Source organism: Micropterus dolomieu, linkage group LG17 (assembly GCF_021292245.1).
Source record: "Micropterus dolomieu isolate WLL.071019.BEF.003 ecotype Adirondacks linkage group LG17, ASM2129224v1, whole genome shotgun sequence".
Lineage (NCBI taxonomy): Eukaryota > Metazoa > Chordata > Actinopteri > Centrarchiformes > Centrarchidae > Micropterus > Micropterus dolomieu.
Window position 1 is genome coordinate 36,194,354 of NC_060166.1, and position 15,458 is coordinate 36,209,811.

Consider the following 15,458-nt stretch of genomic DNA (forward strand, 5'->3'; position numbering starts at 1 on the left):
CACATCAAGGTTCTGGAGTGGCCTAGCCAGTCTCCAGACCTGAATCCAATTGAAATTCTTTGGAGGGAGCTTAAAATTCGAGTTGCCAGGCGACAACCTCGGAACCTGAATGATTTGGAGGCTGTCTGCAGGGAGGAGTGGGCCAACATCCCTGCCGAAATGTGCACAAACCTTGTCACCAACTATAAAAACCGTTTGACATCTGTGCTGGCCAATAATGGCTTTTCTACAAAATATTAACATGCTGTTTGTCCAGGGGGTCAAATACTTGTTTTTCCTCATCAGATGGTTATCAATTTTTATAAATTCATATGATGTGATTTTCGGGAATTTTCTTTGGGATTCTGTCTTTCACTGTTAGAATGTACATATGATTAAAATTATAGATCGTTGCATTCTTTGTAAGTGGGCAAACCTGCAAAATCAGCAAGGGGTCAAATACTTTTTTCCCCCACTGTAGCTGATGTCAAGTTGATACTTTTTGTCATACAACAAAATGCCGACCGAACACAGCGTGGAGTCAGCTGTGGTCACGGTACTCTGCTCAAATTAACTTGTGATACAACAGCTGTAGCGTCTATCACTCACTCATTTATAGTATAGTATAGTATAGTTTCTACACCCCTGCTTCCAACTTCTGTGTCGGGAGAGACTAGCTGTGTTATTTTCTATTTCAGCCAGTGACGTTAAGAAATGTTATGTACTGTAAAAATCATACTCATTGAACTGATACTGAATACGCAATCAGTTAAAATGTTGGGAGGGACCTGCTTTGTTTTTTATAATTTAAAATAGCCTATATGATCCAGCATCCTGTGGTCTGAGAGGTTTTCAGTTCGGCTGCTTGTTGCCTCCTCAGGTTAATTATTGTTCCAGTAAAGTGGATTCATTTCTAAAACTGAAAGCTGAACAGGTTTCCCGTCACTTTTAAGGATGGGGTGCGTTGGTTCAAAGTAATTGTAACGTAACGAGTAACGTGACTATTTACTTTTAATACCCAGTAATAAGTAAAGTAATATTATTACTTTTTAAATGAGTAATAAGTAAAAAATTAAGTCATTACAATTTCTGAGTAATTTGCCCTACACTGCAGCTAGATATGCCGTATAAACTGATGTGCTGCTTTCTGCCACCTAGTTGCATGTGCATCTTGGTGATGCCGTTGTGCAGAAACCCGTCTAAAGCTCCTTTGAATGACGGACTGAGAGACCTACACCTGAATCTTTAATTCCTCCACAGAAAAGCACTGAATGTGCTCAGGAGAGGATATCAAGATAACATGCAAAATAAGAGTAACTTTGCTGTGTTTGTTTCTTTCAACTACGGACTTTTTTAGATGGATAAATCCCAAACTATACTGTGTCAGTACTATATATTTCACGTAATGGGAAAACTGCAGATTTATGCATTGTGCCCCAGTTTTGATTTTCCTTGAACTGTAGCAGACACAGAATCGAAGCAGGAAACACCTTCATGATTATAACTTTCCCCCTCTCTCCCTGATATAAAACCCAAACCCAGAGGCACCAGTTTCATTCCCTTTGTTCTCTGCCCTCTGTGCCAGCAGTGTCACAGCAGGACATACTGTAACTGTTCATTCCTCAAACCATGTTTATCGCAGGAGTGTCAGCTCCTCTATAATTACAAGTGACACTTGACAGCTGCTTGCATAACAGAGTCAGGAAGGATTTTTGCTGAACTCACTCCAGCGATTGAAATGATATATATATATATATATATATATATATATATATTTTATCTGAACAGCACAGCAGCCCAGACAGTTAATGTTGGCAGGTATTATTCTTTCGTTTCGTGAAGTTTCAAGCTGCTCTGTTAAAATGTTTCCCTGTAGAGATACAGTATATCGAAACATCACAGAGTTGTTGTCTAGTTTTACAGACAGTGGTTTACTAATGGACTGGAGCGCCTTGTTAGTCTTTCGACCACTCAAAGTGCTTTACTCCACACGTCACATTCGCCCTATTCACACACATTCATACAGAGGCTGCCAACTGCCGACTGAAACTAAGATCACTCACAGCAAGTGAGGGAGCAGCTTGGGGTTCAGTATCTTGTCCGCATGCAGACTGGAGGAGTCAAGGATCGAACCGCTGATCATTGGACAACCTGCTCGACCTCCTGAGCAACATCAGCCCCGTTTCAGAGTCAATGTGCTTTGACCAAATTGCTGCTGGATTGACGGATCGCATCTGGAACACCTGATCTGATTCACAAAGACAGAAAAAAACAACTGATTTCAGTTTGACAGACTGAGCAACAAAAGAGTCCTGCAGCCAGTTCAGTCTAGCCTGTTGGACACTAAATCTTCTGTTTTAATGTTGTTTCTGTTATGAGCGCTATTTTAATCTCACTAGTTATGAATAGCACTGGCTTTTGAATGCTTTCAAGTTAAAGCCCTGATAATCTCCCATCACTACCTTGCATCCTATACATGTTAAATCCCCTGCTGATCATGTACTGTTGTTTAGTTTGGAGTCAGAGTATAGCTAATCTTTTTTCTCATGTAGCTTGGAGCCATGGCATAGCTAGTGCTAATCTCTTAGCCTGCAGCATTAGCCTGTGCTAAGGCTAATCCCTTTTTGTGTAGTACCGGCCGTACTAAAGCTAATCCGCTGTTATGTAGTCGTGCTAATGCTAATCTAGCTGTCAATCAGAGAAGTGCTGACCGTCAGGGAGACAAGAAGAGTGACTGTGAGACACCTGTCTGCTGCTCACTCTGGTCCAACTCTCTCCTCCGTCACTCTCATCCCCTACTTTGAGTCCATTTCTCCCTTTCTATCTGACTACATACCAGGTAATCTCTTTCCTAATCCGTCCCTCTTTCCCAAGAATGTCACACATAAAGTTAGACCTCACAGGAACCCTGCTTTTTCAGATACCCTAAATCTCTGCTCACCTGCAGTATTCTCACCTGCATTACTGTCAATGCGTTGTCCACGTAGGACGATTAAGTCAAAATAAACCACAGAGTCTGTGTGTTTACGGTAATGAAGGAACATGTCACCCAGTGCAACAGTATGTAGAAGTAAAAGGTAGAGATATCAGGCTTTGGATATCATTAAGAGTTAAACTAAACAAAAACACTGGGAAATTCACCTTCAGAGTTGCATCACTTCAACTGTTCGCGTGCTCATCTTTGAATTAGGTCTGCTGGAAGTTTCCTGATCTCCTGTTCTCTCCTGTTACCTCCTGTTTATTTGATTCTCGGGCTAGACAGCTTCCTGTTGTTGCTAAAATTCCCTCCTTTTTTAGTGTCTGAACAAAACAGCTTGAAGTTCCCCAAGTGATCTAAAATACAGTCTCTTCCTCCCACTCACTCACTCTTTCCCCGTTATTCATGTTCTCTTCTGCTTATTTTTCATGGAAACTGTTGTTTTGCTGTCCTCATCCATCATGTTGTGTTTTAAAAGTAATTTAGAGTTTGATTTCTAATTCAATCGCAACTTATCATCAGGACTTTATTCAATATTTCATTTTTGTTTTGAAGCCACAGTTATTACAGCTCTCCTTTTTTCTGTTATTTATCTCTGCTGCACAAATTGTGTTTTTCCTGTGTTCTTCTGTTGTGGCTGCATTTTATCACCTTGTTTAATTACCTTACTTGTATATTTTATGGACACGCAAAGTAAATTAACTAAAGTAAACAGAAGTACATCCCTGCAGGCCTGGAGACAATTCAAGTTAAAACATTTAGAAAATGGGATTTCGCGTGGAAAAAAATTGTTGGAGAAATAAAATGTATGTATTTGCCAATCCATACAATGTGATGTAACAATTCCTCCAAAGGCGAACAGTCACCTACGCTACACCCACGCCACTCTGACATCAAACTAAGAGAAAAACTCCACCTTCAGGCGCCTTGTTGGCACAGTGTTATACATCATTGATATGATGTTCCAGGAGTTATTCTATGAAGAAATGTTCTAATATGTTTTTTGGTGTACACACTTTCCTTACTCGTCAAATTCATGGTATCTTGCATTTCCCATAAAATGCCTAAGGAGAAACCCGAGAGAGCAAACGTGAACAATCTGCTGCCGGTTGCAGCGTGTAGGTGGACAGGGTGATGGGGAACCTAAGAAAGTAAGAGGATTTTTTCTAGCTGAGACAAGCTAGAGTCATGCCACTTAACTCAAAACAAATCTTTTTCATCTGTTGAGGCTACTGAAGACTGCACTTCTTCAGCTTCTGATGGATTTTTTCCCTCTGTGATTGTTGAGTGTTGAAATAAATGTCAGCAGCTCCACACAAAACTGAAGGGCTGACACCAGAATGTTGGCAAAATTACCAACAAAAGCATTTTTGTGTGTATATATTCATCTGTTTTCCCGCGGAAAGTCAAATGAATGAATGTGTCGTCCTGTATTCAGCATGTGTTCCCTGTTTTATCCAATTAAACATGAATTTGGGTGACGAGCTAACTCCTCACATCATTAAAAAGAAAATGCACGTGGCCTGGTTAACTCGGGGTTCGTAGAAGCTAGCAGGTTAGAGCTGTTTGGATGTCAGTTGTCATTTCCTAAAGTGCATGGTTGTAGCTTAAGTGGCTTGAATCAATTCATTTCACCATTTTCTTCAACTTCCTGAACAAACACGGCATGTGAGGGTAGAGAAAGCTAACGTCACTCTTCACAGTGCAGAAAGTATTACACTACTAGTTTTATTGTGAAATAACACATCTGTCATAATTTTACTAAAATAAAACTGTATTACTATTATTTTTTGTTATTATTACTAGGTGTGGAGGCATAGGTGTAAACATTATAGCAAGAGATAGCACCTATATAGACTAAGAAATCAGCAGAAATGTGCAGAAAGTAATTTTATTGAAGGGAAATCATAAGACTTGTGTACTTCTTTGCCAACACAGTGATATTCTGATATGCTAAACAATGTGGAACTGTACTACAAAATACTAGTGTCCCATGTTTTGAGTCATTGCCACCACTGACAAACTTATTTACCGCTCTGTATAAACAACAACAATAAATACATTTATTCATTTAGCTGACACTTTTATCCAAAGCGACTGACAATTGCTATGTATGTCAGGGGTCGCACTCCTCTGGAGCGACTAGGGGTCTTGCTCAGGGACACATTGGTGTCTCACAGTGGATTTGAACCCGGGTCTCTCGCCCCAAAGGCATGCGTCTTATTCACTGCGCCATCACCATGAATAAAATAAGATTAAAGTCACACAACTAAAATGTGAAGAACATAAATCCACTCTAATAAGCACATCTAGGACAGTATGGAAGTCTGTTTGCATAGACTTTACAGATGTAAAGTGACAGAGAGAGAGAGAGGGGGGGGGGTGATAGGAGGGGCAGACGACAGAAGGAAAGAAGCTTTAGGAATACTAATGAATTAATGATGCAACATGTTGACATTTCTGTCTTTCTCCTTTCCATCCCTGCACTCCTCCTCCTCCTCCTCCCTTTTCTCTCCTCTTCTGCAGGTGGGATGGTGCCCTTGTTAGCTTGTCATCCTGTTGTAACCCCGAGGCCAGTGATGTGACTGGAATTTAGATTCACCCTAAAAAGGACTGACTCTACCAGAGGACTCCCTTCTTCCCCGGGTATGTCGTCTATAATGGAATGTTTAATGCACTAATCCTCTTAAGTGATTTGATTATGTGTGTGGAATAATTACAAACGGTGACCAGCAGAGGAAAAAAGCAAATGTTTAATGTCTGATTGAGGCCAGGCAGGTTAGTCTTCCTTACTTGGAAGTCTGGCAGGTAACTAACCAGCAATGTCATTCAGCTGAAAAAGGAATTACCTAGGAGAAATTGGTGATGGATAAGTTAATCACGGTTGGTAGAATAGTGGAAATGGCCGGTGAAGTGACTGCTCATTAGTAATTTAGGACACTGGTGGTTGATATTTCTTGGTAAAAACGGCAGAATGTTTGATGGAAGTTTGTTAAAAGGTCGTTGATGTTCAACATATAAAGAATATTGAAAAAGAGCAGTGGGTATTGAAGTAATTTGGGGATTTACTAGGCAGGCACTTTTCTTTTTAATGCACTTGTCCCGTGGCCTCATAGCATCTTGTCGTCTGTGTGATGTGATCAGATCATGTTAATAATGGGGAATGTTGCATTTGTGGATAAACGTGTCATTGTAACGAAATGTTCATACCATTCATTTATCACAATAGTTTTTCCTGCTTTAGTTTGATATGTGAGCGCTGTGTTATCGAGGTTGGTGCAGCTCTCCCACTGGAAGGAGGAAAGAGCTTTAATTCTGTCTGCAAAATAAATGTTGTCATGAATTTGAAACAAGTCTTGCTCTGCCTGATTAGATCTCTCCTTTAGAAGTCGGGGGAAGTGCAGACGATGCTTGATTGACATTTACATTACAGCCATTTGTAAAACTCTTTTCTCCAAATCAACTTACATTATTTCCATAATCAAAAACACAACCAGAGTGATTTGGGGTTGTGTGTGTCGTGCGCTTTACCACCGACCCTACGGTTAATGGCTAATCTCTAGGTAGCTCACTGCCTGAGCTACAGCCGCTCTCACTCTCTTCTCTCTTTGCTTTTTTGCGCCTTTTAGCCAATTTACAGCTTTGTCAACAATTTCAGTTTGGTGGTCTCACAGAATTCCCAGCATTGCTCCGCCCAACTTTAACCTGAGCTACAAACCCTGTCGTGGTTACTACAGACCACGACCTTAAAAAGCAGGAGTTTGTAGATGTAAGGAGACACGTTGTCTTCTGGCTTTTCAAGAATCATGCTCAAGGGGAACCTGTAATACTGGTTACGGCTGGAGGTGGGAATTCATTCATCCACTGTACTGCACTGGTGGTCTAGCCCAGTTTGTTGACATTAACATTTGTGACCAGACTCACCATCTGACCTTTTACACACTGTATGTGTGCTGTGTCTGTTTCTGTGTACAGTATGTGTGCATGTTTCTCTGTGGGTGTTTTACTCCATGAACATGTGTTTGTGGTGTTTATTGGTGTGAGTCAGCACACTTTGATGTTTATTTTAAGCAAGCCAATGTGACACACAAAGGCTACGTTCAGACTGCAGGCCAGTGTGACTCTAATCCGATTTCTCTGCCCATATGTGACTCAGATCTGATCTTTTTATGATGGTGTGAACAGGCCAAGTCAAATGGAATCTGATTGTTTCCAGTTCGGATTTGTGCCACTTTCATATGTGGTCGAAATTCAATAAAGACTGGATCTTTTTAAATGCGACCTCAGTCTGGACACTCGGGTCGGAATTGATGCGGCTTTGACGTCAATGTAGAGCAGCTGTAGTTCCGCTGTAGACGGAGCAGCGGTGAACGAAAAAGCTCCTCAAAAAGCCATTATAAACATGTGGCTCTCTTTCTTCTCTACCTTGCTATCATCTGCCCACAGATTCCCTTTCTGACACCTGAAATCCACCAGGGCGCGAGCTCTCTTCTGAGCTATGTGCATGCTACTTGTCTGTGCGGACACAGTGGGGAGGGACGGAGGCAGTGAGTTGTGCAGTCGTGAACACTTATCATAATTTGGCAGAAATGTGACCCGTGAGAATTTCCCGTGAAAATTAGGAGGGTTAGCAAGTAGGAGCTAACCGGAGCTAACCTCTGTTGCTCTGTTTACTTCTGTACAACACCGTGCTGCTGCGTATGACCTCGTGTTATTCCTCTGCGCATGCGGGTCACTTTCAGGCCGCGGACAGTTCACACTGAAGTCTGATATGGGCCACATTTAAGCAATAATGTGAACTGTCAAACAAAAAAATCAGATCTGGGAAAATTGAACGGAACTGAGCATTAAGGCCTGGAGTCGCAGATAGATAATTGTGTGTGTGTTTTTTTCCTGAATAGATGTAAAGGACAGGACAGACCTTCTGCTGGCTCATGCACAGCTGATGGCACTGTGCTTTATTCCAGCTCAGTGTGTGTGTGTGTGTGTGTGTGTGTGTGTGTTTTGTAGCAGACTCGATGCCATTGAACCATATGTGTCGTTGTACAATCAAAATAACACAGATGAAGAAGATCATTTGTGCAGTGTGTTTCTTGTTGCACATCCTACGGTGATAAATTGTTCTTTAATTTCATTCTAGCATCTTAAGTTCATGTCCCGACCTTTACCGTTTTACTCTCCTTCTTGTCTTTATTGCCACTGCACTTTCTAAACTCAGTGCAGTCATTTTACTAAATAAATGTTTTGGTGAAGTCTCCCAGTTGAGTAGTGGAGCTAACTTATCCAGAGTGACTCACAATGGCTCCAACAGTATAAGCTGTAATAAGCTGCAATTCCTGCATCACCCACAGTATAAGTGTCCAAGAAGAAGAGCTATAAGAGGATTGCAAGGGTCAGAGCTGCAGTGCACGGACAAAAGATGGAATAAATCCGTAGAAAAGGAGACCTTGTACTGTATTATAACAGCGTGCTGGGGCATAAAATAAGAGCTGAAAGAAGAAATTCAATATGAAAAACTACAACATTTTTCTCCTATTTGGTTTTTGAAGTGACTCAGGTGGTGAGATCAGCAGTGAGAGAGAACAGACAGAACACAAAGACACCATTACATTTGTTTTTTTTTTCTTATCCATGAAAAACAATTCTGCCAAGCGCCATTTGCATTAGATTATTGTTTCAAAGTTACTGGTCTATTAAATGTATTTCTTTAGCCCGAGGCCGACAAGAACAAGAAAAGTGAATTGCAAGCCTGTCACGCTAATATTCCAAACATCTATTCAAGGAATCAGACCAGTCTTACAGAACAAGTGATTATAAACCTATATGTAAAGCTGAAATCTAGGACACCATGAAGCTGGTTGATGCAGTTGGTGCACAAAACAACTTTTTGTTACCCCCCTCTGTCTCTCTCTCTTTCCTTCCAAGTGCTTGCTGGTGGCGGGTCACGATGATCCTAAGCTCATCCAAACACACACACACTGACGCAGCCATCTGGATCCATTTGGGGTTCAGAATCTGGCCCACGGACACTCAGACTGAACTAGGGGAACTGGGGAACCCAACCAAAAACAACATGCTCTACCACCTGAGCCACAGCTACCTCAACTTCCAACTTCATATAAGTGTGACATTACATTGCTGGAGAGCTCTTTTAATTATGCACAGGGTCAAACTGCATATTCAGTGAGTTTGATCCCAGAGGGAGTGATACTCTCGACTCTCGTCTGTCTCAGTGTCTTCATTCTGTGCAGCCGGGCCGCCCATAATGTGTTTAATATGCAGAATCAGAGGGCAGAACACTTAGTTTATGTGGACAGAGCCTCTCAGCCGGCAAACATATAGACTGTACAGACATAGAAAATTCAGACATACACAAACGCTCAGTCACACACCGTGGTGGGCGCAGCACCCGTAGGGAGCTGGTTAACAGTGTGTATGCGTTCATTCTCAACAGTCTCCATCTGATTAGCGCAGAAGAGGGACAATGAAGAGGAATGAGTCCACTCTCAGCCAATCAGTGAGTGTGTGTGTGAAGAAAGGCAATATCATCCCTTCAGAGAATCAGTCATTGGATATTCCAGATCTTTTTCAATTTTCTACCTCATTTGTTACATCCATTTATCCACAGCGCCCGGTGAATGCACAGTTACAGTGGGAGTGAACCTCTGCTGATGTTACACAAGCACCACTTGATATTAATACTACAACTGAACAAGTCTGAGAGTGGCATGCAACCTGATCATCTAGCCACCAGGTAACCAGAGGTGGTGGAACATAATGAGTACATGCATCGTACTGCAGTGCGAGTTTAAGCTCAACTCAGTATTAACTGCATTCCGCTGAACAAAGTGTCATTTCTTTGTGGAGCCAAGGTGGAAAAAGTAAAGCACAACAACAACAAACTATTTCCTTTAAGGTGCTTGAGATTGTTTCTTCATACGTCTGCTTCACTTCATTGCGGAGGGACATGCACTCTCTATGCCATGACATTCATCAGAAATAATCATCCAATAAATACAATCCGTTGTCACAGATTAAACTTCCCAACAGAATATTAAAGTTAAACGGTTAGAATTAGCATCACTTCCTTGTTAATGCCTCTTAATGCTAATGCTATGGTAATTCTGACCTAATGATTTATTTCACAATAATATAACACTCTGAAAGGAGCCATTCTGTATATTAAATACTTTAATGTTTGCTACTTTAAGTGCATTTTCTAACATACTTATATACTGATGATATATACAAACGTTCTGAATTCAGGCCATTTACTTTTACATGACTGAATTTAAATTGTGGTATTAATAAATGTTAAAAAATTCCATTAAACTTCTCTTTCTATATGAAACAAAAAGTGGTGTTTTGATAATAGCTGGTTATTCAGTGTTCAACTTGTTTCCTGTCTATGGTTATTATTCTTGGCTGACCTTATTCTTTGTTTGTCATGGCTCATGACTCTGAAACCCGAACACCGAACAAGGTTTTTCAAAATAATATTTATTTTGCCTTTTTTTTTTGCCATTGCATAAATTAGACAGTCAAAATGTGCTTGTTACTCAGTGTTTTCCATAGAATTTGGTGAGACTACGGTGGGGGGGTCCGGTAAAGTAAATTACATGCGTCCATTTACTTTGAATGTACACATGTAATATGTTTTATACTTTCTGTGAATATAATCCAGTTAATCTTATTTACATCCTGTACATACGCCTTATTTTGAAAACCGTACATTGTCACATGTGTTTCCCCCTCGCGCTAAATTCATCCAGTCAGTTTGATAAATAATGTTGTATGTGGTTCTCGTATGGCGTAACATGCGTAACACTTGTCTTTGCAAAGAGACAAACTGACAGGATAAAGTCTCTAACCCGCCTCTCAGCTCGCTCTGGGCCGCTTCACTTACCGTAAAGGCTTGATTATGTGTGCACTCCAAATTTAGGTGCAGCTATCTTAATCGTCTTCTCACATATGAGTGACAGAAACACTCAAAGCGGTTCAGAGCGTTTGTTGCCTTGTCAAAGAAGTCAGCCACAGATGGAGCGGATGTGCTCGAAGACAATTCAGCAGAACAGCATCTGCAAATGGCGATTTTTGCATCTTTCTCTGACACTTTCAAATGCTTCCACGTTGCCGACATGTCAAAACTTAATTGTTCTGTAAAATTTATTCAGTCTTTTGACTCATTAGGCAGAAAACTGAAAGTGCTTTTTTTGCTATTTTCTGCCAGCCTTTGAGAAACACAACTTCTATGAACCCAGTGTAACTAAAGCATTTAGTGATGTGTTGTCCTTGTGTGGAACTTTAAATTGCTCACTGATTCCCTGTTGACTGGAGAACCCTCGGCTGAACCCTGAACTTTTAGAGCACAAATGTAAATAGTTTTCATTTGTGCTGGCAGCTCCACCCCAGGAGAGCCGGCTACACTCTAAGTTCAAAAGTGCTTCTGATTCGAAACAGGGTGAGAAATTACAGACCCCAGCAAAACTGACAAAACAGTAACAGGGGTTCGACAGTGTTCTCCGGGCTCTTATCCTCTGTCTCTGGGGAGCGCACTGTTTTATGAAATGGCCCAACGCTGTCCTCTTCCTCAGATTTAACAACTACCATGAAAATTCAAGCAAAGAGCTCTTGACATAAAGGCCTCCAGCGAGAGCAGGAAATATGATCACACAGCAGATATATTGTTCCTGCACCAGGGGACGTGCTCATATTCCTCCGGGGTGCACTCACTCTCCAAGGAGCAAATCGTGTTCCACAAAACTCTAAAAGTGTCACCCTACTGTGATTCAGATCTCTGCGTATGCAGCGCATGATCAGTCATTTATCATGCGGATGATGGGAATCTAATCTTTATGAAATGGGCGACCTTTGACTTCGTCTCCATATCCAACTCTCCGTTTGTGTTTCTCTCTGTCTCTGACCTCTTCAGGCTTAACATCCAATTCTTCTGCTTTTTGCTCCTCTGGGAGATTTTATTGGATTGAATGAACATTCAGGTTCAGAATTAACACAAACCAAATGTCACTACACTTTGTCTCTTTTGGAAAAATCAATAGATGACCACCCTCTGGGAGCTCTGGGAAATGAGAACATTTGAAATGCCATATTTCGGCTATATTTAGTCAGCTTTTTGTCTGCTCTCAACTTAACATACAGGGCAGCTCACATTTACCTGTTCGTGGCTGTTTTTATTAATTTTTCCTTTGCTATACATTTTTCTAAGTGCTGTTGTTGCTTTCTGTCTTTTTGTGTCACACACACACACACACTATCCTTCTTTCCCACTTCCCCACACTAACTCGCTCTATCACTCTCTTCACTTTATCTCGCTTCTCTTTCTTCCTCGCTCACTCTCTCTCTTTTTCTTTATATCTCTTTTTAACTTTCTGTCTTTCAAGTTATTGCTTGATTGCTTCCCCCTTTCTTCATATATTTCCCATCTCTCTCACTGTCTCTCTCTCTCTCTCTCTCTCTCTCTTCAGTAGATGATAATGTTAATATCAGTTGAGACTTCCACGATCAAAGACTCTATGGTGAATAATAATTATGAGACAATTACTGCTTGGAGAGATAGGAGAGCCGTCCACCACACACAGCACAAACACACACACATAGCAAGCTCCCCGTACTTTCTGACGTTGTTTGGATTTAGTTTAGCTATTTCCTGTGCTAAAACACAAACCATCAGTAATACTGTACATATGACACATGTAAATGCCAACATATCACATATGAACACAGAATAGACACACACAGCAGAAACCTCTGCGCAGGTTTTTGTGAAGGGCACACATCTCTTTCTGTTTTATGTGGATTAAAAAATACTTGCTCATGCAGAAGTGGGACAGGGTCACTGTTTTATAAGTCACATTTGATTAAGTCTTCCTGGCTCTGAAGTCCTGAGTCAAGTCTCAAGTCAGGACAGGAAAGTTTTGAGTCAACATAACCTATGATCATTTAAAAGCTGATTTGTTGTTTCTGTGATAGTCATTTCAACGTGTTGCCTGTTTCTGTCTTTTTGCTGGTCTTCGCTGACAAATACACCTTTCCCCTCTGGGGAATTCAATTCGATTAAGATTCAGAGGGCTGCGATTATAAAACGATTATCGATGCATCTTGATGCAATTACTCAGCATTTAATTTGAACATTAAAATCCAAAAGAAACATCTCCTAATTAGGACTAGTTTGCTTCCCTAGTTTACTTTATTAACCTCAGCTCCATGGTCCCTCATTTCTTTCAACCAGTTGTCAGAATCCTAAGAAAACTGAAATATAATTATCAGGATGTACAGTATGTGTACAGGACAGAGCTGTACACCAGTGTAGTCTAAGCTTGTACCTGATGTTCTCAACTCTTGACAAGTCAGTAAGTTAGTAACAGCTGAGCTAATTAATATTACTTCGTTACTAATTTAGCTAACCTTATAAACAGCCAACAATATGATGTACAGGGGAGACTAGCTGAATGCTCTCATGTCTGATCATAACGCTTTTATGTCTCTATCTTCAGGTGTGTGTGTGTGTGTGTGTGTGTGTGTGTGTGCGCTGGTGAGTCAGTATGTTCGCCTTGCTCGAGGACCAACCAGGCAGAAACACACAGGTCTTTCCATGATGTGTTTTTTTTCTCATCAGTGACCACAGACCCTCCAAATCTTCACTCGACTTCACACACAATGAATCACAGTGCAGGTTTAATGCTAGAAAACAAAAAGCTGAATATGCTGTCAGGAGTTTCTTTTTATTAGATGATGTTTACTTACTGTCACACTTGGTTGTGGAATATGGTTCCACAATAGAGTTCCACTTTTGATCCCGTTTGTGTGTGGACCGTGGAATTTCTTTCAAGATTTCTTAGCATTAATTTTTCTCAATGTGTTTTGTTTTAAGAAAATAATGTGCCACATGTATCCTTTGATTGTTGTGTGTATTTTTTAATGCAGAGCTGACTCCAGATACAACTTTCTAAACCCTCAACTTTTTAAACCCTCTCTCTTATTAAAATTTTTTTGCACAGCTTTGGCCATACACATTACAATCGATTTTCGCGCCAAATGCAAGTGAGAAATCCATGTCTGATCCTAGTATTTTGTCACCCTCTGTATGCCACGCACCTCCGTGAAGCTAGGAGTCTCAGATAGAACGTCAAACCAACCATTTTTATCCATACCAAACCCACATCAAACACCGAGCATCTAAATGAGCATTATATCAACAACATAAATCGCTCTGTGAACACTGTGTGTACATGCCTTTAGTTATTGCCATCCAGATATCTGTCATCTCATCCTACAACACCGTCCGGCCACTCTAAAGAAAGCTCAGCTCCAGCTCTGATCAGCTGTGTAGCTCAAATCACAAAACTCACAGACCTATTAGCCTAATAGCCGGATAATAATAACCGATATACATATACAGTTACAACTGCTGACTTACTTTTGCTGTTTTCACTGTTTTCAGTCCAAAAACAGCTGTTGTTTGTGTGTAAAAAATAAATAAATAAATAAATAACTGCAGGCTGCCATCTTGGTATTTCACAATCTCTCTGAGGGCTTAGGATTCGTTTCTCTCCAGAGACTAAATCAGGGGAGAAGTGTTGCTTTGGAACAGACTGTCTTTATCGTCGGCTAATGACCCGTAGGAGCTACATAGACAAATCATGGGAGTTTGTTCGGTTATAGGAATGTTGATGAATATTCGCTGTTTTTATTAATATCAATGTTTTGGAAGCTTTATGTTATTTGTAACGTGGTTGTATGGACAGAAATAGTGTTTTGAAGAAAACTCACCCAAAAGTGAACATATAAACAGTAAATATGGCCAAAACATGGACATTCGCCTGGTGTATTTTTGACAAATTGTGTAATAACAGTAATAACTGTTTTATATGTTTCTTTTCATCAAATTTACAGTTACAGTTGTATTCCAGATGTATTAGAAGATATTTATTTGCATTATAATCAGTTGGATGATGGTTTTGATGGCGATATTGCTGTTAAAATATAGATTTTATACCAAATCATCAATATGAAAATATCATATTTTCCTTTATTGCATCTCCATTTACTCTTTAATAGCAAAATAAATAGGTTAATTTACAGTTGATTCATATTCCTTAGCTTCTGACCTATCAAAGCAGACCAGAATGCATCTAGGCTTAATGATTGAGGAGTTATTTTTCCTGGAAATAAGTGTCGGTGTCCCAGAGGTTAAATAGCTGAATTTCCCCACCAGTCAGTCAGAACTGAAGAAGTCTCTTGGATAAGCGACAAAACGTCTTTTAGTATCTTCAACCAAGTCCAGTTTCCCCTTAATTATTACCTCCTTAGATAACTATGACCTGGATGAGATCCTTCACAGACATGACATAGTGAAGCATAGCGCAACTGTTCATGCTGCTTTTCTTGATCCAGGTGAGGTAAAGATTTCTATACTGCATATTAATACCAGGTGGAAATGGGGGTCTCGGCCTTGTGTGAGAAGATAATCAGCTGAAGAAGG

At 40.5% G+C, this 15,458-nt stretch overlaps 1 protein-coding gene across 4 annotated transcripts in view; it reads left to right on the forward strand.

Annotated features, from left to right (window-relative positions):
• si:cabz01090165.1 (uncharacterized protein LOC100333421 homolog) overlaps positions 1-15,458 on the forward strand; it is a 368,300-nt gene that overhangs the window by 137,543 nt on the left and 215,299 nt on the right. For all 4 annotated transcript variants that reach the window (XM_046074209.1, XM_046074207.1, XM_046074208.1 and 1 more), the window contains one exon: positions 5,483-5,602. The gene's annotated coding sequence lies outside the window, so the exon portion shown is untranslated. The remainder of the gene's footprint in view (positions 1-5,482; positions 5,603-15,458) is intronic.